Genomic DNA, 25,018 nt, shown 5'->3' with positions numbered 1-25,018 from the left:
GAAAAACTAAATATATTAAATAAGCAATTTCAAGAAAAAAATAAAACTCTTGTCTATGCAAAAGCGAAGATATTTGGTTTTATTACCCATATTGAATTATGTCACAAACAAATTAACAACAAAGTTGTTAATTTGTTAACAACAAACAGTTTTATAGGCTCCAAAAATGAGAAGTAAGTAACTGATACCGCTTTACTTATTTTTGTCAATGATCTGAATATTCTATCGACTGATTTAAAAGAAATATTTTCTGATTTAAAAAAAAAATTGATTTTCCAACATGGATGATGCAGCTAGTGTTAGTGGATTTGTCTGATATATAAAATATGCAGTATCAAGAAGAACTCGTAGAATTGCATAATAATGAGTAAGCTAAAACTTTTAATATAAATGGAGCGATGACATGGATTTGTAAGGAAACAGAAATCAAATACCCACATTCAACCAAATATGCAAGAAAACTATCGGCTGGATATAACACAACGTGGAGACTTGAGACTGCAGGTAACCAAATTGGAACCTAATATAAAATATCTGTGCAGCAAGGATTTCACTAAATTAAAATAATAAATTAATATAAGAAGATCTATTAAAATAATTGACTTATAAATAATAAACTTGAATTTCAGTTTTTCAGTATATATTTTGAAAATTGACTTATTGTTTCGTTAACAATTTCCTAGTGATTTCTTCCTAAAACCTATCATTTAAGTTTCTCAAGTGAATAATTCAAGTTTTGAACATTAAAAGTTATGTATGTTTTTAAACCAAAGACCACGAAATACTAAGGTGGGGCATGGCATAAAAAAAATTGGAAACCACTGGTTTACGTGCTTACTAAGGGTCATTGATGATAAGTTGATGCTTTACAACTACAGCGATGATTGTTATAAATTACACTGTTATATTCACTAAAATACATAACATAAGGTAACTGTACTCTTTACCGACCATTTCCTATCACCGACCGCAATAAATTTTTTCAGTATTAGACGCATTATGAAAAGTCCATATAACTACTGTTCTATACGTATGAAAATCAAGTTTCACCTATGTATTCCCATATATTAGAAGAGCTTTTTTCAAAACATATTAATACCTTTTTTATGGACAGTAATTTAGATCCAGTCGCTTTTCAATCATTTACACGGCATAAATGGCCAAATTATCAGTTTTACTTTACAGACGGATCTAAAGTACAAAACAAAGTAGGATGTGCATTAATTAATGTTCAAAGTGGATTTAAAAAATTATTGAAATTGCCAGCTGAATCATCGATATACACTGCTGAAATGACAGCGATTCTTCTTGCATTAAGGCATATACATAGTAACGAACCCTACAGCTGCATAATATTTACAGACAGTAAGAGTGTCGTCGACAGACTAACAAACGTACATAGGTCCAAACAACTAAATCATATAGAACTAGAAATTATGACTATTTACAATAAAATTACAAATTTAGGGAAAAGCATTATTATATCATGGATAAAGGGACACGCGGGCATTAAGGGCAATGAAATAGCAGATAGCCTAGCCAAATCTGCCCTAGACATAGGCGAAGAAGCTCCCTTGAACTTACTCCCCTTTTCAGACATTGATATAATTAGTAAACAGCATCAAAAAGAAAAATGGCAAACATATTATCGAAACACGAGAACTGGAAATAATTACAAACAAATGCAGCCTGAAATACCCATAAAAAGATGGTTTCATACTCTATCAAATCGCCATTTCATAAGGGTTATAAACAGATTAAGATCTAATCATGCTCTTACCCCCCTTCATATGTACAAGTTGGGTCTCGCGGAGTCACCTAATTGCAAGTGTGGAAAAGAAGGTAACTTATTACATATTTTTCTTGAATGTTCCCACGAATCAGTAAACATAAACAAATTTTATGATAATCTTATTATATTAAAAATTCCACTTCCCGTCTACCTGAATAATTTGATTTTCTCTAGAGATATCAATATATTAAAAACGATTTACGAACATATCAAAAACTGTAAATATAAATTGTACCTTAAAACTAACTTATATTCAAGTAAATATTGTATTATAGCAAAAAAAAAAAATTAAATATAAAAAAAAGGAAGATGTAAACCTCCGAGATGTTGAATCGGGTCTTATGTCTTAGCGCAGGAAAAAAAAATAATTAAAAAATAAGTTGTAATTTATTACTAATTGCACGTTAGATTGTACGGATGATTATATGTTTATTCCTCTAATTGTAAAAAATTCCTCTGATTGTAAAAATTGTTTGTCTTTAAATTTGTCTGGCTAATTGGCTCGGCCAAGGTCATCAAATTAAATAAAAAAAAATATATATAACTACTGAAACGTTTAACAGTTTCGTTTTATAAACCCTAGATATGGCAACATTACAAACATAAGCCAGCCACTGACTAATGCAAAATTTGAATTTTAACGGATTCTGCAGTGGTGTTGCAAGACTCCGTAAGGCAGGTTATAAGAATCATTGTGCACGTGTGTTGGCATTATTAAGCATTTCTTAATATTATCAAAGTTAGTATTGCACTTTTATAACAAGAAATAGCACAAAACCATGTTTTTTAAAGATTTAATGTGTTCCTTGGTTAATGATTTTTTCTAATTAAAATTTCTTTACAATTAAAGAACAGTCGGTAAAGGGTGCTTTAAAACTTAAAATCAACCTTTTACCGATCGGGCGGTCGGAATAAGGGAAATGCAGCCATTGAATATTGTAAAATATTCTAGACTAGATTTTAATTTTCAATTAAAAGAAGTAATACAAGTAATAAGTTGGACAAAAATTGTATTTTTTTTGGAAGAATTACTTTTAAATAGAATAATATATTACGTGTCAGATTTTCAAAAGTCTGTTTTTGAACGGGAAACGATAATAATATTCGTGGTAGTCTCCCAAAATAATACTTTTTTCACGTTCGGTAATTGAGTACAAGAAATATATATTGTGACCTATTACCGACCGAGAATATTATGAATTTTTCTTTCCAGATTCAAGACAAATTTTTGAGCTATGTCTGAAAAATGAAAAAACTATACTAATGAAACTCTTCAGCAAGCATTGGATTGATTCAATTCGAGATGGAATGTCGTTTGAAAAAGTATCCAGAGAATTCAAAATTCCAAAAAGCACCCTAGTTGATAAAATTCATCACGAATATAAAGAAGATGCTACAAGTGGACCCACTATGTCCTGACAACAGCTGAAGAAAAAACCATAGTAAATTGGATTTTATATTTAGAAACTGTTGGTTTTCCTGTAACAAAAAATCAACTGTTGGGGTGTGTTGCAAAACTAGTTCGCCGTCTAGAACGAGCAAATAAATTTAAAGACGGAATTCCAGGTCATCATTGGTATGAAAATTTCTTCGCCAGGCATCCGGAGCTCTCTCATCGAGTATATCAAAATATGACCAAAACTCGGGCAAATATAACAGAAAAAAGTGAAAGAGGTTGGTTTGATAGAGTTTCACACTATTTAAAAAGAAATAATTTAAAGGAAGTTCTATCAAACCCAAAAAGAATTTTAAATTGCGACGAATCAGTTTTTTTCTTTCACCAAAAGAAAAATGTGTAGTCGTAAGAAAAGATTCGAAAAAAGTTTGTACCAGAATTGCCAATGATATTTTTGGCTACTTTTGTCAGTTTCGGCAGAAGGACAAGTTGTGAAACCTACTATTCTCTTTCCCTATAAAAGAATACCAGCCAGTATTCATTTGAAAATGCCTCTGGGCTGCGGTATTGGCCATTCAGACTCCGGGTGGATGACTGGAGAATGTTTTCATGAATTCATTACAAATATCTATAAAAAATGGATTGTTGAAAAGAAAGTTCCTTTACCTGTTGTGTTTTTTCTAGATAGGCATTCTTCACATTTAACGCTCCATCTAACTGAGTTCTGCAAAAGCAAAGGTATTATACTAATTGCTCTTCTGCCTAACTTTACACATCTATTGCAACCACTAGATGTTGCTATTTTTAGGCCGATTAAACTTTCCTGAAAAACAGGATCCATCATTGGCGTATTGAGAATAGTGGCAAAAAAACTAAAACGGAAAGATTTTGCAGAGGAACTGGACAAATGTATCAAAGCTAGCGTTACCGAGGATACAGTAAGAAATGGTTTTAGAACTTGTGGATTGATTCCATAAAATCAGAATAACTTTGACTAAACCAAACTACTTACTCAAGTTGAGTCCAAAACGCAAGAAGAAATGAGAGGTGTTTTAAAGAAGAGTCCATTTTTAGTTAAAATCGAGAACAGAATTGACAGACAACTTCTAGAAGAACTTTATAATTGTGGCGATACTTGGAAAAAAAGTCTCTTAAACAAAGGATTGTTCTATTTCTGGAGAAAAGTTAAAAATAACAACGGACAATCAACTTAAAAATAATACCCATTACTCTAGAAGCAAATATGCCAGAATATAATGAGATTTCCAACATTAATTTGGATTTAGATAGTTCTATTTGGGACAATGAGTAAATCATGCTGGTACAGCCTGATGGTACTTTAGTGCAGGAAGCAGAATATGAAAACTCCATTGTTTCGGAAGATAGGTACTCTGTTTCCAATAACTGGCACAAGTAGCCTCTTTTAGCAACGATTAAGCTTCCATTCTTGGAGCAGCATAATACTACCCCAGAAGAAAACATTGTTGAAGATAAACTTTCAGAAAAGAAAAAAACTGCACTGGAGACGCCCTCGAAAAGAACTCCTTTCAAAAAAGCTTTATTCTGTCCTGAAAAAAAATATATAATAAAGCAAATAAAAAGGTAGTGAACAAAATTACTCCTGCAGTCACCACATCGGAAGAATTTTTAAAATACCAACGGAAAATCGATGACGAAAAAAAAAACAAGAAAAATCATTGGAGAATAAGAAAAGAAAGATGAGAGACTAAGACCCGAGTGAGTCTTGGCTTTGATGATACGCTATTAAGAGTGAAGACTACAATAAAAAGTGGTTCACATTAGAAATGGTCTGAAAAAGAGGATATTTTATCATATTCAGAAAATGAAATGTTTTCAAAAATTAGTCTTCCAAAACACGTGAATAAAAGGGGCATCTATGTAATTCCGGAGATGGATGCAATAAAAAAAATAATAATAAAAAAATAAAATTATTTCATACCAAAGTTGAATCTATTATACATGCCCAATATATTATGTAACTTTTTATTTGTTGTATTATGAATTTATATTTTTAAAAATATTAAAATTTTCAACTGCCCTTGTTTTTTCAATTGAGCCAGTAGATATGATTATTTTTAAATAAATAAGTTAATATTATGCTGTAGATTACTTAAATAAGTAGTCCCTCAAGAAGGTCGCTGATAGGACTGAAATGTCCGGTAATTAGGTGCTTGTGGTCGGTAATAGCAAAAAAATCGGCCGGTGATAAGTGAGTATTTTTCAAACTGGTCGGTGATGGGAGCATTTTAATAAAATTGTACATCATTATTGAAACATTTAAAAACGAATCAAACTGGGATAATATTATTTTTTCTATATTACTAGCTAAATCCGATAGATTAACACTTATCTTTAAAAATTATGCAAAGAAAAATAAAAATGTATTCTTCTTATTATTGAGTCTACTCATAAGCAAAACCTTAGTGGTCGGTAAAAGGTACAGTTACCTTATCTATTAAAATTGCTTAAATCTGTTAAATACAAAAATTTGTTGTAGTTTTTTTTCTCAAAAAAGTTTGATTCATTTTTTAACTTTTACTGCGCTATTTAAGGCAAATAATTTAAAAATCCACAGCGTTGTCTGATCGTAAAGCTCTCGCTAAGAGATCGGTGGATTTAGTATTGCAGGTGTGTTTTATTGCGGCTATCTCACACTTTTTCTATCTTAGACAGATAATTGAGAAATTACCCAACAACTTTTATATATTTTATGACAGGAACAGTTATTTATAGGATGGGAATTTAAGTTTGGAGAGAGAACATGAACTTTATTTAATTAAGAAGGATTTAGGAGATATTTATTGCAGTTAGGGGCTAACTCCTCCCTTTTTGCAACTTCTGTCTTTGGTAAAGTAATTTATTAAAGAAGAAAACATAAACTGCACTTATGTTTAAGTTTCTATATAGATACAAGGTGAGAAAAAAAATTATTAGTAGGAGCTACATTTTACAGAATGGAGCCTTCTGATACTGTAATAATAATATTAAAAATGTGCTTAATAAAAAACATATTAATACATTATAAATAAAAAACATAGTAACAAAAACAAAAGTTCTTTTTTTGAATTCGGCTATTAAATTCTCAGTTACCTGAAGTATTTTAAAAACTCTTCTATACGTGAAAATAATAAAATTCTTAAATGGCATCTCTATAATTTCAAACTTTTACAATATTTTTTCACCAACAAAAACCTTCATTTACATTATAAATAAAGCTCGGATTATAGGCAAAATGCCTATTTTGCCTATTATAATTGTTTTTTGCTCTTTTTGCCTTTTTTCGTAAATTCCGCCTATTTGTGCTTTTTTTAAAATTTCATGGTACTACCCATGATATTATTCTATTACTAAACCATTCTATAATAAAATTTTGGGTCAATAATAAAATATCAATGCTTTGTTTATATAACAGATTTCTAGGAAAATGTACCTGATCGAGACTTGAGGGTTAACTATTTGGAAATCCCTAAGCTTTATTAGTTTATTATCAGTTGTACAGTCGGTTACTTTATCAGAGTTTAGTCACAAATTGCTATATCCTAGTTTAGTTTTGTTGCGTATACCGAAAAGCAAAGAACACGTTTTAAAACGTTTTAGACATTTGTGTGAAAGGATGACATCTAAATTAAGGCTATGGATCGCACCTTATTCGGAACATTCTCTAGAAGGAGATGGAGCATTTTGTAAACCATTCGGCAAATCGGTAACTTTTATTTTTTCTCTTTTTTTCTCGTTCCACAACATAACTAAATTCTAAAGCGGTTTTAGAATTCTAATTATTTTTTTTAAATTCTCAGATTTCAAGTAGAAAAAAGTACTTTATTGACCAGCATTGTAGAACCCCACTTCATAAACGTAATTTGGAAAAATTAAATTCCTCTAAGTTAGCTCAAATATCTCTGCGGGATAGTTTAAGCAGTTCAAAAAAAAGGAGGAAGACGCATTAAATTTGATTTATGCCAGATGATGATTGCATCCAACATTCCTCTATATAAAGTTAATAACCCTAGTTTTAAATGCTTTTTCGAAAAATATCTTAATAAATCCTTACCGGACGAGAGTACATTGAGAAAACATACTGTGGAAAAATGTTATGTGGAATGTATTTCAAAAATTAAGCGGGAGTTAGAGGGCAATTTTTTGTATATTATCGTGGATGAAACGACAGATGTATGCGGCAGATATATAGCTAATTTAATGATTGGAATTTTGAACGAAAACTTTGCGAGAAAACCTTATTTAGTTGCCGTTAAAGAATTGGAAAAAACAAACAATTTAACAATAAGTCGATTTATACAAGATAGTTTAACAAACCTCTTTTTACCTAACGCTATACCGTTGAATAAAATAGTTTTAATGCTTTCAGATGCTGCGGCATATATGTTAAAAGCTGCTGTTAATTTAAAGATTTTTTATCCTAATTTAATTCATTGCACTTGTGTAGCCCACGGGGTAAAAAGAATTGCTGAAAATCTGTTTCCGTTGGTAAATAATTTTATAAATTTTATGAAAAAAGTTTTTGTAAAGGCTCCGTTGAGGGTGCAAATATATAAAGAAAGACTTCCCGGTGTCCCTTTGCCACCTAAACCAGTAATTACAAGGTGGGGAACCTGGCTCGAAGCTGAACACTGCAATGAAATAGAATTAGTTATGTCAGAATTTGATGATATTTCCGAAGCCATTCGAGAAGCAAAAAAAAATATTAAAAAATCCCAAATTGAAACAGGAACTCGCTTATATCAATGACAATTATAAATTAATAGTTACCACAATTACCTTATTAGAAAAACAAGAGAAAAATTTATGTGAGTCAGTAAAATTAATAGGTAATTTAAAGACGAAAATTAAATCGGTACCTGAAAGTAACGGTCAATTAATTTAAAAAAAAATGAAATATGTTTTCGACAAGAATGAAGGTTTTTCGTTTTTATCTAATGTTGCTAAAGTTTTGAATGGGACATTTTCCGAGGGATTTCAAATTATGCCAGATTTATTATCCACTCTGAAATATGCTCCAATTACATCTGTCGATGTCGAACGTTCGTTTTCAATGTACAAATTAATTTTAAGTGATCGACAGTTTTAATACCGAAAATATTAAAAAACATTTAGTTGTTTCTATTAATGATAAAATTTTAAGTGGTTACAATGTTTAATTATTAATTTACAGTTATTTAGTTACTAGTTTATTTATACTAATGTTATGATTATGATGTGTAAATATACCTGCCTTAAGTTAATATTACGTTAAGTTATATTCCTTTATTGCCTATATTTTGCCTAAATGTTAATATTCCTGTCTTTTTTAATAAAAATCTTTGCCTATATAGGCGCCTTTTTCTTCAATTTTTGTTGCCTATAAATCCGAGCTTTAATTATGAATTATGAAGTTTATTTATTACCAATTCATAATACTAGTCAATAGGATTTTGTTAAAGATCATACATAAAGTAGAGCTAACACTTTCGGCCGGGACTAAAAACGTTATTATTGATTGTTCTGTAGAGTATCAAAAATAGATAACACTATCTCTGATACTCCCAGTTGCTGCCTTACATTGAAGACATCAATTCTGGCATGCACAGAATTTTTTTTTGATGTTTACGTAACAAAAACCAATTTACATCAACGACAATAACAACTAAAATTAAACTTGCTTATAAATTAGTTTTGACGATAAATAAAATTTATTTCTAATAATAAACATAGATATGACTTGAAAAAAGGTACTCATTAGTAAAGTGTCCATAAATTTCAGCTCCGAATAAAACGTGTTTTTTGTTGGTTTATACCAAAAATTGAAATACAAGTTTACACTAAGAGTGAAATTAAAATGTTTTCTAATTACATAAGAGAAAAATTGTAAGTATAATTTTTATTAGATCCACATAACACCATTTAAAGGATTTTATTGAAAACTAAACAACAACAGATCTATTTTTATTTCAAATAAAAACGCCGATAAGCCAGTTTAATTACCTTAAGTCAGTAGCGGCTCTAGTATTAATATTATTAAATGAAGAAAATAAAAATTAAAAATGGATAACAGCAGTGAAAAATATGCATATCAGTATTATAGTAAGAGTAAAGATGGGATCAACATTTTCCAACAGCTTTAAGACAACAAAGTGGTTGCTGAAGGGCTGCTTAACATCGAGAACGCTTTGCGTGTATAAGCAGTTGTAACGTTATAAACGTCACATCTCTATTAATTTATATTTTAATAACTACTTCTTTTATATCTAATGATAATTTAAGCACTTTTTCTTCAGTACAATCTGAAACTTTACCTTCTTCTAGTACTTCTGTTCTTTCTAGTGGTCCTTTAAATTCTAAGGTACATTTAAATTCTACTTCATTATTAGATGTTCATACTAATGATAATAGACCATATATTTCTATTTCTGTAGGTAGTGAAACAATCTCTGCACTTCTTGATACTGGCAGTAATGTTAGTATTATTGGTTCTCCTTCTTTATTTTTACTTAAAAAACTCAAATTAGCACTTAATTATGATGTTTCAAATCAACTCACTACTGCTGATGGAAACATTCAGAGTATTTTAGGATATGTTTGGTTACCTGTTACTTTATTGAGTAAAACTCAATCACTTAAAGTGTTAATAGTTCCTTCTATTTCACATAAGATGATATTAGGTATGGATTTTATTCGTTTGTTTAAACTTAGTTTGGATTTCTCAAATTTTTCATTTAAGGCTACAGATTTATCTACTTGTGTAGTAAATACTATTAGCAGTGCTGAAAATCTTCCTGACATTCAGCAGTCACAACTTAACTCTGCTCATCGTAGTGATTCTGTAAATGTAGTAGCTGATTCTCTTTCAAGAATTCCTGAAGCATCTCAAGTTTCTCTCTTGATTTTATCTAATTTAAAAACAGATGCTTGGTATAGGACTATGATAGGGAAAGTTACAGTTAATCCTAACTTATATCCTGCTTTTAAGGTTCAGGATAATGTTCTCTATAAACATGTTTTTTCTAGCTCAAAGTTTTCCGATTCTTCTCCAGAATGGAAAATTTTTGTTCCTTCTCCACATAGGAAGGAAATTTTGCAAATATATCATGATGATCCTACAGCTGCTCATTTAGGTGTCTTTAAAACCCTTTCTAGGATTTCAGAATTGTATTACTGGCCTAAAATGAGATCATTTGTGGTGAACTATGTTCATAAATGTAAAGTTTGTGCTTCTTGCAAGCCTAGTAACTTACCTCCAGCTGGTCTTATGGGACAATATCGTGATATTAATTTTCCTTTTCAGTTTTTATCTGCTGATTTACTTGGTCCATATCCTAGATCTAAAAATGGAAATCGTTATCTTTTAGTTGTTGTTGACTGGTTTACAAAGTTCATGTTTGTACATCCTTTGGCTAATGCTACTTCTAAAGCTATTGTCAAGTTTATCGAAAATCAAGTTTTTCTTATTTTTGGTGTACCACAGATCTTTGCAGTTGATAATGGAAAACAAGTTGTTTCCAAAGATTTTAAAACTTTGATGGAAAAGTACAAGGTACAAAAAATTTGGTATAATGCTAAATACTTTCCTCAGATTAATCCTACTGAACGAGTTAATAAGACAATTGTTACTGCAATTAGGTCTTTTATTCAGGACAATCATAAAGATTGGGACAAGGAAATTTTTAAAATAGCCCAAGCTATTCGTCTAGCTAAACATGAAGTAATCTCCTTCCTTTTTAACATTTGCTAGAAATGTTCCTGTTGATGGTTCATTCTTTGGTGCTATTAAAGAAACATCTAATAATATTGTTAATATTAACAATAAATTGTTTGATCCCAAGCCTTTAGAGAATATTTCTCCTATATTTAATGAAGTTCAGAAGAGAATACGTCACTCTTACAATACCAACACTAAACGCTACAATTTACGTAGACGTGATGTAAAATTTCATGTAGGTGACAAAGTCTGGAAGAAAAATAATATCCTTTCAAAAGCTGTGGATGATTTTTCTGCTAAATTAGCTCCCAAATTTATTCCCTGTATTATACATAAAGTTTTATCTCCTTTAGTATATAATCTTAAGGATCTAGATGGTAAAGACCTTGGTAATTTTCATGTGCAAGATATTAAGTTAGATGTTACTGATTCTAGTGATGATGAGTCTCAATAATGTTGTATAATATGGTAAAGCATTATCTTTTATTATTTTATTTCTTTATATTTTGATATTTCTGTAGTTATGATAAACATATTAATCTTATTTATTTGACATTACCCTAACTGTTTATATATTTCTATTATTTTACTTTGGGTAATTGTTTTTGATTTTGATACAATTAAAAGCCTCATCCAGCACTTTATGTATGACAACATGGTTAGTTGCATACATGGTGTTTTAGTTTTCCTAGGATACATATATCCTAAGGAGATTTTGGGCCAGATTATATGAATCTGTGTTCCTTTTTGGTCTTTTAGAGACAATTAATATACCGTAGTAGGTATATATATATTTTTTTTTGGATGATGTGTTTTTTTTATTTCTTTTGGAGTTAAAATAATTCTATGCATCTACTTTTAGAAATCTGGTGTAGAATTATGGCGCTTTGAAGTTTAATTGTAGTATACCTACTTTCACTTGTTTTCTTATATTTTTGTAAACTGTATTTATGCAGTACTTTATTCTTTTGTGTAGATCCCTGGTTTATATTTAGTGAGAATAACATTTCTTATGTATCATTATCTTATTTTCATTATTAACTTACTCTTAGTCTTCTAAGACTTGTTTTATGCAGTTACTATATCTCTTTTGTGTAGAACTTTGTCTTATTTGACATATCAAGTAAAGTTTATATGTATTTTTGAGTTGTTTATCAATAATTACATTTGCATATCAATGTCTACATGCTTTTACTCATTTTATAATTTTGATATTATTGTTACCTTACTTTAGGTACTCAGTTATCCTGAGTACTAATTTTTTTTTGAGGTTCATTCATTAGCAGTATCCATTAACTATTCATTTTTGTGAGATATGATCTCTATATTATGTATTTACCTGACTTTGCTTATTTGTCTTTATTTTTGTATACTTACCTTTGACTTTGATTATTAACTAGACTTCATATTATGTGTATAGAATGCTATTTTGCAAAGGAAGTTGTTGTACTTCCGAAGAAGAATTTCTGAAGACAGAATTTTTCAACAATGTATATCTGAATATATCAGATGCATTGCCCCTTTGTTATTATTATTTTTGTTATTGTGGGCCTGAGATTTGATGCAGATGTACATTCGTACCACTGGATCTTCCTTAAATGGTGGGTTGTCTCCAGGGTATGGCGTCGGGGGGTTCATGGCACATAGGGCTGTCGTCTCCGAGGAGCGCTGTCGTGGTTTAACCGTGGGCTATGGGCTACTGCGTTCATACCAACATGGTTTCAATTGATCCTTTGGTAGGGTCCATGTACAGTACCAAAGTCTACAGATACCCGATTACTTTAAATTAATTTTTTCCCTTCATTTTTAGTCTGATGAATACTAAAATTCATTGGGTAATATGCATTTATATTCCCCTGAGCATTCCCCTCAAAAACTGTATATTATAATTATTAAATTTTTATTATAAACTTTATGCTACACCATCTTACTGCTTACTTTATAACAGTACCTATTTAATTTCAGTGTAATGAATACTGAAATTCATTGAGTAATTTTTTTTATTTTTCCAGAGATATTCTCTGTAGTAATTTATTAATATTAGATTAATAATTTTAGTGTGATGAATACTACAATTCATTGGGTAATTTTTTTTATTTTCCCCAGATTAACATCTGAAAATTATTTTGCTATTTTTTTAAATATAGCAAATTTGAGTTATACTTTAAATTTTTTTATGAATAGTAATGTATACTTAATTACTTATATTCATTAATTTAATTATTTTGTTATATATATTTTTTAAATAACACATAACAAATTTTAGTTTGACGGATACTACAATTCGTTGGGAAGTATTCAATTTCCCTGAGTAATACTCTAAAAATTTTTTTATGATCATTCTTTTGTTATTATATTCCTTAACTTGATTGCTTTGTTATAAAGTATTTATTTTTGATTTGTTACTACAGATTACTACTGCATATATTTATTCCTAGGTAGAACATTGTGTTCTTGTTTTCTTTGAGAAAAATTTCTCAGTTGTGTTCGAAATTTTTCTGATGGGTGGTAGGAGTGTGTAACGTTATAAACGTCACATCTCTATTAATTTATATTTTAATAATTATTTCATTTTAATTTCTTTATTAATTTATTAATTTCTTTATCTTCAGTTTAATTTTTACTATTTTTTTGTTTATAAAAATAGTTGGCGCCCCTGTTTTTTCTCTTCTTCCTCTGTCTTTATTTTCTCTCTTTCTGTCCCATAGAATAAATATTTGCCCTCTCACTTTTTTTCGGCAGACTATTCTGTTCTGTGTTGACTGACAAGCTAGTTTCATGATATCTATACCAACATTCTATGACATCTGTGCTAACTTCATTCAGTCTCCCACTTTCTGTCAAAACAACTTTTCTGTAGTGGGATTATTTTTTTGCCTCTTTTTGAAATTTATAAAAGAAGGCAAAAATTATTATAAGACTCATTTTTATGGTCTACAACTTCTCTTGGGGTAAGTACTTTCATTGTGATATTTATTCTATAATTCTGACCACATTTCCAATATTTCTAACCTTACTTTCTTTCGAAAGCACATTTTTTTCTGATATATGCATTAGGACTTTTTAACAGAATTTAACTAAGTAGTAACATTCATATTTCATTTTATCCTTGCCATACGCTATTTGTTTAAGTGTAATTTTGTAAGATGGCAAGGAAGTTAAACCTTTCTTTTTGATGTGTTTCTAATGCATGTTGTTTCTTATCCTTTTAGTTTATTGGAGATATCAAAACTTTATTGGTTTACTGGACAACTTATTAGTTTATTGGAGATATAAAACTTATTGGTTTACTGAACATTTTATTTTTATTGGACATTTCATTGGATCTATTGAATTTATTGGTTTATTGGACACCAAAACTTAGTCAGGACATACAGCCACGTGTGACTGCAGCTCTCCAGAAGTCACAACTTCTAAGTGGAGGATCCAACAGCTAGAACACACAAGCCGCCCATCGAAGCAATAAGTAACACTTATAACTGTTAAGCTTTGGCAGGGTTAATTATTGTTTTTTTATTGATTTAAATAAATATGATTGGTTAAAATTTGTCTTATTTGCTATCAACTGAGAACTCAGGTTCAATCCCTAGTTTAAGACAAGACGAACTCACCCTTGAGATACTGAGCTAGGCAAGGTATAGACAATAAGCTCCCATGGTTGATTGAGGTATTATTTTTACAATAGTATTTCAATTCTCTTTGGTAGTCTTATCGTTACACAGTTAAATCAAGTGCTATGTATAGCACTTGATTTATATATATATATATATATATATATATAGAACGAGAAAAGGAGTACAACCGTCAATCCAATATAAACTAAGGAACACTCGAAGAGTGGTGGGTTTTTCGGTCAAAGTGGAGAAATAAAAGACAAAGAAGGTGGCTACTTCATCTGTTTATTGAAGACGTTTCGCTTTCTGCTCAGAAAGCATCATCAGTTCATCTAAAAAGAACAATATGAAACCAAACATCCATAGAGAAGTTAAAACATGTGTGTTACCTTACAAAGACATGTAGCAGTCAATAATATAAAAGTGTGAAAAAGCTTACGATACTGGACATTTAGAGATAAAGTTGTATAAACAATTAATTGAAACTAGGTATAGTTTACAAATTAACAGAATTAGCACAGCAAAAGAACATGTGATAATCATACATGTATATAAAAAGTTATTATAAAAAAATTAAGTAAAAAAACATTAAAAATTTTATATGTAGAGAACTAGAAAGATCATGAGATGCACTTCCAACAATTTATTTATAATCAGTTGAATTTTAATTTTGACTTTAGGTAACATATTTGAATTATTTAAGATTAAAATATAGTATTTAAAAGTAAAAAATGAAGTTACCAGTCTTTAGCTTACTGAATGCGCAGGTAAATGAATTAACCGGTGTAATACCCACGCAAACAACGTGAAAAGACATGGCCTTGAGGTCAATATGACAGAACAGCAAGGCGAAATACCAACCTCTAGTGCAATAGAGCGGTACATTTCAAGAGTATGATAAATTTGGGTGACAACTTGTCATTAAAAAGCCAAAAAATGAAAGGAAAAGGTGGTTAGAACGATAGAAAAATAAATAGCTTTTGTAAAAAGTGCAAATCGCTGGGTAATTATCGCCCACATCTAGCGTCAGCTTGTACAAAACAACTCTTGGCCCAACGGCCGTATCACTCAGTCACCATCAGTCGTTCCATCCAGTAGGCTGCTCCATCATCAATACTTTTGTAGTTCCTGTAGTTCCTGTGTCGTTGATGACATCCTTTTCAAAAGCGGTTGGTGCTATCATTCTATTGGGATAAAGTACAATACACCATTTATCTTGTTGCTGTTATAGATCAAGTACGTTTACTTGCTGTTAAATTATTTCATATCGTGTCACGATTTTAATCTTTTATTTGAACGTAATTTTGAACATTTTACTTTCGTTTTAATATTATAAACTTTATAGTATATTTACGTCAACCGCCATCCAAGCCATGTCACCATCGACGGTATAAATCACCCGTCCTCTATTCACAGCACCAGTAATGCTTTCATAAGTGATCAGTCTCGTAGTTTCTGGGGACTCGGGAGACTGATACCTCGGAAGCAATGAAGAAGACATCTAAGAGGATTTCGAAAGCTTGGCGCAATAATAATCAACGCGGTTCAACCTGGAAGACTGGTGAGGTTAATTCCTGTAATAGTATTGCTTTCCTGTAATAGAATAGAAACTTTTCGGAACACATAAATATATATATATATATATATATATATATATATATATATATATATATATATATATATATATATATTCAATTTATATACATATATTATGCATGCATATTTTGCCTTACTCTTAGTCCATATAATCCTATGGCTTAATTATTCAGTTGCGTTATGACTGATTCCACATATGTGTTTAGAAATTTTTTAGCGCTAGGGAGAGAATAGTAGTACATATGATTTGTAAAAATTCTTGAATACAAGTAAGTGTAGCTCAAACTCTTGCAAAATTTTTTTTGTACGCTACTGGAAGATCAAGAATAATGCTAATCGCTAATCACTATTTCTTGGAAATTAGTGCTCATAATTTTGTAACTATACTATAATATATTATCTTTCGTTACACTTTGGTAAATAAAGGTACATAATGATTATAAAAGTATATGATATTGTTTTTCCTTTTTATTTGTTTTACATGTATAACGTATTTGATACATATATGTTGGCTGAGTATTCGCGTATATTTGGGTGTTTTGACACATTGCTTAAAATAAATAAAAAATTCCAATCCGTAAACAACCCCTGCGTTAGGGTTAGCCTAATCGAGAGGTCCTAAAAGTGCCAATAAATAAGCTACAGGACAAAAGCAATCGCTGCAGCATATTGAGTGATTGAGATAGCACTTTCGTTCAGATGAGCACTTATCACGAAAAGACCCTACACGTTTGTCCTTTGCCGTTACGGGGTAAAACTCTTGTATACCTTGAATTACGGTGTCTTATTAATTTGCATACCAAATGATTTTCATTATAGCAAGGTCGATTGTCCGTATTAAGTATTCTAACTACATATACCTCGCAAAGGGATACTGGGGAGATTCAGGAAAAGTTTTTGCGTGAAATGCAAGAATTTGGATATAATCGTTTGGAAAACGTTGTACTTTGTACTGTTCTTAATTAAAGTTTACACAGTGGGCGTCTAAAGTCTGCTATTTTTATTATTTTAATTTAAGTTATTTATACATTTTACAATTAGGCATAATTTAATGTAATAAATATTGAATTTTTCTCTACATTCCTTGACGACCTCTTTTCATCTGCTTCTATTGTATTTGATATAAGGTTGAATGCTCGAATAAATGAACTTTGAAAAATTAAAGACAAATATCGAGCACAATTTTAATAATAATCAAATATTGCCCAAGTACTTTCGCTTTCTACAGCATCATCAGGGGCATTTCGTCAAATTTGGGCTATCCAGCAAGCGCAGAATGTAATACACATGAAAATTAAACAAAAATTGTACATAATACTACACTAAAATAAGGACAAACAGTTTAAAATTGTTCTACGCTACATTCTCGTCGGCAACAGAGAATGTTGTCATTCTGCGCTTAGTGGATAGCCCAAATTTGACGAAATGCCCTGATGATGCTGTAGAAAGCGAAAGTACTTGGGCAAGATTTGATTGTTATGAAAATTGTGCTCGATATTTGCCTTTAATTTTTCAAAGTTCTATTGTATTTGCCTCTCTTTCATTCTTCTATCTGTATCCTTTTTAAATTAAATGTTGTTTTAAATTAATACTTCATTTTAACCAACGTCTAACTTTTTATCTTTTCTTTTTACAGTGGGTGATTAAATTATGGAGCCATCCCGTAAAATTTAACTTTTTGTTTAATAATAGTATACACTTAAGCATACTGTAAAACATATTTTTGTGTATATTTCTCTTCTACTACTTTGGCAGTTTCACCCTTTGCAGCAATGACTGCCTTGCACCTTCTTTGCATACTCTCTATGCATTTTTGGCAGTTTTGTTTAATTGTTTTACTCCTGTACCATACTTTTATTAAGCGCTCGACCAGCCGACGCGTTGTGGTTATAATTTCATTAGATATTTCTTTCTTTATTGGCTCTCAAAGATATTCTATCCACTTCAAGTCTGGCGAATTGCCAGGCCAGTCGAACATCTTCAGTGAAACTGTCATTCGGTAGCGAAAACTCCTGAGCCTGTGAAAGCGTTTTTGTTTGCGGTACTCGCAAATACTCTACGTACTCTACATGTAAATCCTTCGAGTTCCTTGACTGCTTGTGATGGACCACACAATGATACTCAGAGGGTGTTTTACAGTTTTTTTAAATACAATCTTTTATGTATTTCTACCCAGGTCTCCTCCTCATAAATTTAGCTCTATCCATGAGAATTGGCACGGTAGTTCCATCCGAAAAACAAACCCCTTATAAGATTAATATAGAATCCTGGACAACTTGATTAACTGTAAACTATATTAAAGAAAAATAAAGTTATATTAATGTTATTTACTTGATTCCAATCTTTAATGGTCCAATCTTTGTGATCTTTAACCATGTGATTTAGCATTGATGAAATGTTGACGCTAGACTCCTGCATCATTTTCGTTTAAATCCTGCAATGATGTTGTCTGTCTTCTTCTTCTTCACCCGACATGTTAGAATTATCCGACGTGGGCAATCACCGTTGTGAAGGCTTCTTAATCGTCTGCCATATGGAATAATTGTCCTGAATTTGATATCTGAGTCGATTCACGAATGTTTGTTAACTAAGAAACCTGTTTTCTTCTTACACTTCTGCGGCCTTTTATTTTGCTTTTAAGGATCAGTTGAAGTATTTTAAATCAATTTTCCTCCACTGTATGTCTCAGATAAGATATTTTCCAATGTTTAAGAGTTTTTAGCAATTTTTTATCCTTGTTGACCCTCCTTAGTACTTCCTTATTACTTTTTCTCCTAAGCATCCTCAGCATTCGTATATGAATCCACATTTCTAATGCTTAAATTCTATTTATGCTTGATACTCTGTTTATGCTAATTTTTCTTTCGTCCCGAGGTATTGTAAGTTTTTTTTTCGACCACATTTTTGATTGCGCCGTAGGGCCAAATCCAAATTTTCATCAAGTTTTTCTTGCTCTTGAAACTTTTAAGATTACTGCTATATTTCTGTTAGATTGATTAGTGTTCAATAATAAAGTTTTTATTTCCGTTTTTTTTTACTTTGTGGGATTTCTTTCGCTTTACCCATAAGACAGTTACAGTTATGGTATAACTGGTGTAATACCAGCTGTGTTTGCCAAGCTTATTGCAATTTCATAAAGTGTTACAATATGATAAAAAAGAAATAATCGCATGAATATATTTCATTTGTAGCTCAATTATATACCGCTTTAGTCAAAAAGGTGAATTTTACTAGGTGGCTCTAATAATTTGATAATGCACTGTAACCTTTCTATGGAGAAATAATTTCGGTATTCTCTTCTTTTCCATATGCTCTATATACGTACTTTTTGGGACATAAATTGTGTTATTTTTGGCTCATTGTATAACATTTTTATTTCTTCTTTTATTCTTCTCTATTAATTTTCTGTATTAATACCTACGTAAATAATTGAGGCGTTTATTTTAGAAACAATATGTCCAAAATTTTGATTTTGTAGAAAATGAAAAAAACGCTCTTTCGAGTTTATTACCATATTTCCAAAAACTTTTAAATTGTACAGTGACGAATATAAGTTAAATAAAGGTTTTCTGCCTATTACTTTTTAGATAAAATCTCATGATATTAATAAAAAAAAACAAAAATCTTGGACTTAAGTTGTTTTTAAAAAAAAGAAAAAATAAAAGTAATGTTATCAACTTAAGTTTTTATTGAATTTTAAGTTACAAAAAATAATTAGGATTCATCACTACCACTACTGTTGTCATCTTCATCGATTTCTAAGGCATCATTGCTCTGCAGATTTTGTCGTGTAAAAATGCCTTCATAAAAGCTTCGATTTTTTGCATTTCCTAAATACGGTAAGAGATCCCTTAAACTTTTCAGTTTAGCAGATGAAATTGGCACAGCTTGCAAATAACTTGGTGTGAGTTTTATTAAACTAGTTGTTGCTACTTTACTTCTGACAATAGAGGATCTCCATGGACCATTGTAGGTATCCTTCAACTTCACTACAGCAGTCTCTGCAGTAGTAGTAGTAGTTTTAGAGAAATTGATGGTTTAGCTATTTTCAGAAAGTATTGATCGGTGGCTAGCTTTATGTCAAAAAACTTTGAGGGGTAAATTTTGACTAAGGAAAATTTGGAGGGTTTACTTCGTACTGACAATAACATTTTGTCTCACTCTTCACAGGTGTCTCTACTCTTTCCAAATGGCGTTTCTTTTTTTCGATCAGTGCGAAGTCCTGGTCATTTGGGAGATAGGAATGGTCCCGAACCGGAAACAGGTACTTAATTGCGTCAAAAAGTTTAAGTACATGGACAAGAATAAATAAAAAGTGCAACATAACATAATTCTTGTTTTGCCCAGGACATCCATCACTTATTAGTACAAGATTCCTGGTCGTAAAGTTATTATTGTTATTAAAATGTAACAACATGGAACATACATCGTTGGCACCTTTTTTCGCTTGTCCTTCACTGTAGGTGTAAATAAATGCCTCATCTGTACCAAGATTGTGTATACCGAATACGTGGTACCACCATCGCGAGCACATGTATCGGATCGTGGGAAACCAAACTTTATATTAAAGTTGGATGTGAATATTTTCTAGTAGTTTTTAGAAGGGATATTAATCAGGTATTCAGATCAAAACATAGAATGCATGTCTTTTATGGTTAAACCTTCCGGCAGGTAAAAACGAAGTGGATTTTTGCGTCGTGTGTAATGGGATTGCCTTGGTTTAAAAGACTTAATATGTTCTTTTATTAAATTAACTACGGTGTCGAAATAATCAGTTGACCTTTTCTTATCTTTTCCTCTTAAATCTCTTGGCGCCATACCTCGTGTGACCAAATGGTTTTGTATGCGTCTAAGTCTACCAACAGTTATACCATGAATGCCCAAAAATGCCTCTTTACAGACTTTCTATTTCCTTTCCTTCATATCTTATTTGGAATGCATATCCTACAGCATGTGGTTTTTCAGTACCCACATTTCTATTTCTCGTGCGGCGTCTATTTACTGGTTTTATAGTTATTAGACCAGACAAATGAGTGTCTTGCTCATTTTTATTGTTCATATTATAAAACTGTTGGAATAAAACCACTTTTATTTCCTTACTAATATTTTCATCACACTTGAGCCGTTTACATCTATAACAAAAAATATATTGTAAGAAAAATATTCAATATTTACGTTAAAGCTATTATTTACCTGCAGTTTCTTCCAAGAGTGCGGTTTTCTACTAGTCTTCTTTTATGATTAATATGCTTCTCGTGTTTTACTTTGGCTATTTTTATTAAATTGGCCTTCGGTTTTTTTTTAACTTTACGCCTAGGCGCCTGCTGTACTCCACTACCACTTGCTACTGCATTCTCCATATTCATAACTTACAGTGCAAAACTGAAGAAACTACTTAAAATATAACACGAGACTAACAACACAACCGTGTCAACCGTTCCGTAATAAGACAACAACGTTACTAAATTTGACAAGTCTCTGCCTGTCTACACCGAGAGAACAGACCGATGAGAATGAGAACTCGCCGGCAATACGTGCCGAAGTCGTTCGGTACTTACCAGTGGGCTGTTCTCTCGGCGTAGCTCCTTTTAAAAACAACATTAGTACATCGACCTATGTAGTTTTTAAAAGAAACGAATAGGACATATGTCCTTTTTACAGAAATACCGATATTTTAGTGCTACATATCGGGGGATATGTGATGTTTTTGGGAGAAACGAATCTTTGGGGTGATAGAATTCAGTGTCTTTTACATGATGACGCCACAATCGCGTTTTCGTAAATTTTGGACTTATGTTGCTTCTAAAATAAACGCCTCAATTGTTCTTAGCACTTTCTGTTTCCATCTTTCTTTGTACACTGTGTTACCTTATATGTTACCTATATATATATATATATATATATATATATATATATATATATATATATATATATATAATACAATTAATGTTACGGAGCATTATCCAAAATAATAGGCGCTATTTCTTTTTAATTTAGGTGGTAATTGCTGCTCAAACCACTTTTCAAACAAAGTACTGTCCATATCTTTATGATAATCTAAGCGATAATAACTTACACTCTTAGCAGAGAGTAATAAAACAGCTTCTACCCATCCTGATTCTCCCCAACAATGTAAAATACAAATTCTCTTCCCTCTGGGGGGAGGAATATTGGTGATGCAATTTTTACTACCATCCGTCCAACATTGGGTTTATATGGTTATGATGGAACCAAGTTTCATCCAAATAATACAAGTTCTTCTTTTCACTCCTAAAAGACCTTAGACTCTCCAAATAATCGAACCGCTTTATTCAACGGCTGGATTCCAGATGCCGTTTATTCACTGTTTTAGCCATAAAACCATTAGATTTTAAAAACCTCCAAAAAGTAGATTTATGACACTCGGGAATTATTTCTTCGTTCCTTAATTCACTCAGTTTATTCAAAGTTGATAAGTTATTCACTGAATACATATGATATATTGTTTCCCGTATAGCTGATAAATGAAAATTCGATAATACTCGATGGGCACCAGAATCCTTTCTTTTTTTCGCAACACTAGACCGTCTTTTATAAGTTCGTACACAGTAGATCATGGCACTTGTGTCAAAAAAACCGTCTTTTTGATCACTTCTGATTTAACCATCGTCGAAAGAAGACCTAAGAAAAAATATGTAATTTTACTTTTTAAGGAATTCTGCTCGGTTTTTTATGAATTAATTAATTGGTAAATATGATTAACCAATCGCTTTGACAGTTTAGGGCATTAGTAGAACGTGAAGCACGATTTGTTTTGCATCGTGTGTGAGTTAAATATAACCAGAACGTTTTTCAGGTTCAGACTCTCCTTCACTTCCTGAAATAGTGGTAGGAATGTACAGGACATCGTCACTAATCATTTCTATATCACTCATATTTATAGTTATTACACTAACTTCTGTTCTAAATGAACGACAAAAGAAAAATGAAGTTCCTTTCAAATTAACTTTCTTCTCACAGAAGTCCATTTAGTAATAATTGGATATTAAGTAAGCATTATCCTTTTACCTAAATAAAATTCCAAGAAATGTTATAATCTCTTGATTATGAACACTGGCTTTACGTACCTAGAAATTTGTAGTTCTGAATTCCAAGTACAAATGCAATCCACTGATTAAATTTAAATCGGTTCACAAAATTATGCTTATAATTTTATTTACCAATCGTTAACAACTCAAAATTGAAATATGTACCTAGCTACACCTACTGTGTATCATTTAGTAAAGTACCTTTAAACTTTGGATAAAATTTAAAATTGAACCTAATGTAACGAAAGACTAAGGGTGGCTATTCGTTGCACCATTAAGGGAGTGCAGTCATTTTGTGCTTGATATCGGCCCAGTCTCTTAATCTGGGGAATTCCATCCGAATTATCTTGCAACGGAGTATACACTGAGTTAATGTATGTTTCAGGGAAAGGGTTAATTCACAATTTTTGTACATCGTTAACACAGTTCGCGTAAAGAGGTGTTTATGGGTTAAGTTGTTATGTCCTAGCCGCAATCGCGTTATTTTCAATTAGTGTGGTTGGTTTGATGTTGGTATAAATAAAACACTTTTTGAGGATGAAAAAACAATCCAGCCACAGAGTCTAAGATCGTAGAGTGAAGAAGAGCCCCGAAATCGGACTCCCAGGGTGCACAAACTCTATTTGATAGTCGAGAGCAGACTCTGCTCCTTTTATTTTACTACCTTTACTTTACTTGTGTGAGAAACATCACTAATTCATAGACAATGGAATTTACGCAGAGGGTTCTTCGAATTGACAGGTCGAAGTCCCTATGTAAGTCACCGTGGGAGTGTTTAAGTGGCAGTGAATTTTCAAGCCCTTACGTCCCACCTGGTAATATGGCGCCCAACGTGGGGCACCATATCGTCGCAGCAAGAGTGGACCTATGAAATTATCCACTCTGTTGTACGCTCTGCCTAGGGGCTTATAACCCTTAAGCATTTATCCATTTTAACTTTTGGATTTGATTTATTTGTCCAAGTCTTGATAAAGACTTGGTGTATATCTTCTGATATGTGTGATATCGTAGACCATCGTTCTTATATCGAAATAAAACAACTTGTTGAAGCAAAGACTAGCTACAGAGTCTAAAATTTTGCGGTAGCAAATGGAACAGAGCCCTAACCGGCGACTTCCTAGAGCATACTATGCTCTAGGTGAGGCCATAGTCAAACGACTGATCCTCACTCAAATATTGTGCGATTATTTATACACAATGTCCGAGTCAAGGTAGGCGGGGCAATGCGCATCAGTACGTGCTATTGGTCGAGAGACTAGGGCACTTGATGACAATATCAGCAACTAAATCCATGTGTAGGTAAAAGCGGAAGTGCAGATATCAGGAAAGGGATCAATGAAATTTGAGATATGGAATGGGATAAGCCAGGGAGATAGTCCAAGTCCGCTCTTGTTCATAATTATAATTAACAAAATAGTAGAGATGATGAAAAAAGGAAGCCAATTGTTACACAATTATAGGGTATAGGAACCCACATTCGGTAAAAAGTTGGGATCTTCTCCAAGTGGAAGCTTGGTTCTTATTGCAAAAATTGGTTAATAAACGGACGGAGGAAATATAAAAGGCAACAATGAAAATAAATAATATGTGCCCTAGACATAAACAAAATTAGTGCAAGGGAAAGGATTTAGAAAAGGTAACCACATTCGAATGAAATAGAAATGAAACATATTAGACAAATAGCAGGCAAGACTAAACGGAATAAAGTGAGAAATGAAGAAATAAAAATAGAATTGCTCAAGAAACAATATTGGCAAAAATCAAAAAGAAAAAATGAATTGGTTCAGTCTCGTGTTAGAAATGGCTCAAACCAGACTGGAGTGAAGACATTTGGCTGAA

This window comes from Diabrotica undecimpunctata, chromosome 10 (assembly GCF_040954645.1).
Source record: "Diabrotica undecimpunctata isolate CICGRU chromosome 10, icDiaUnde3, whole genome shotgun sequence".
NCBI lineage: Eukaryota > Metazoa > Arthropoda > Insecta > Coleoptera > Chrysomelidae > Diabrotica > Diabrotica undecimpunctata.
This window is presented reverse-complemented; position numbering follows the sequence as displayed.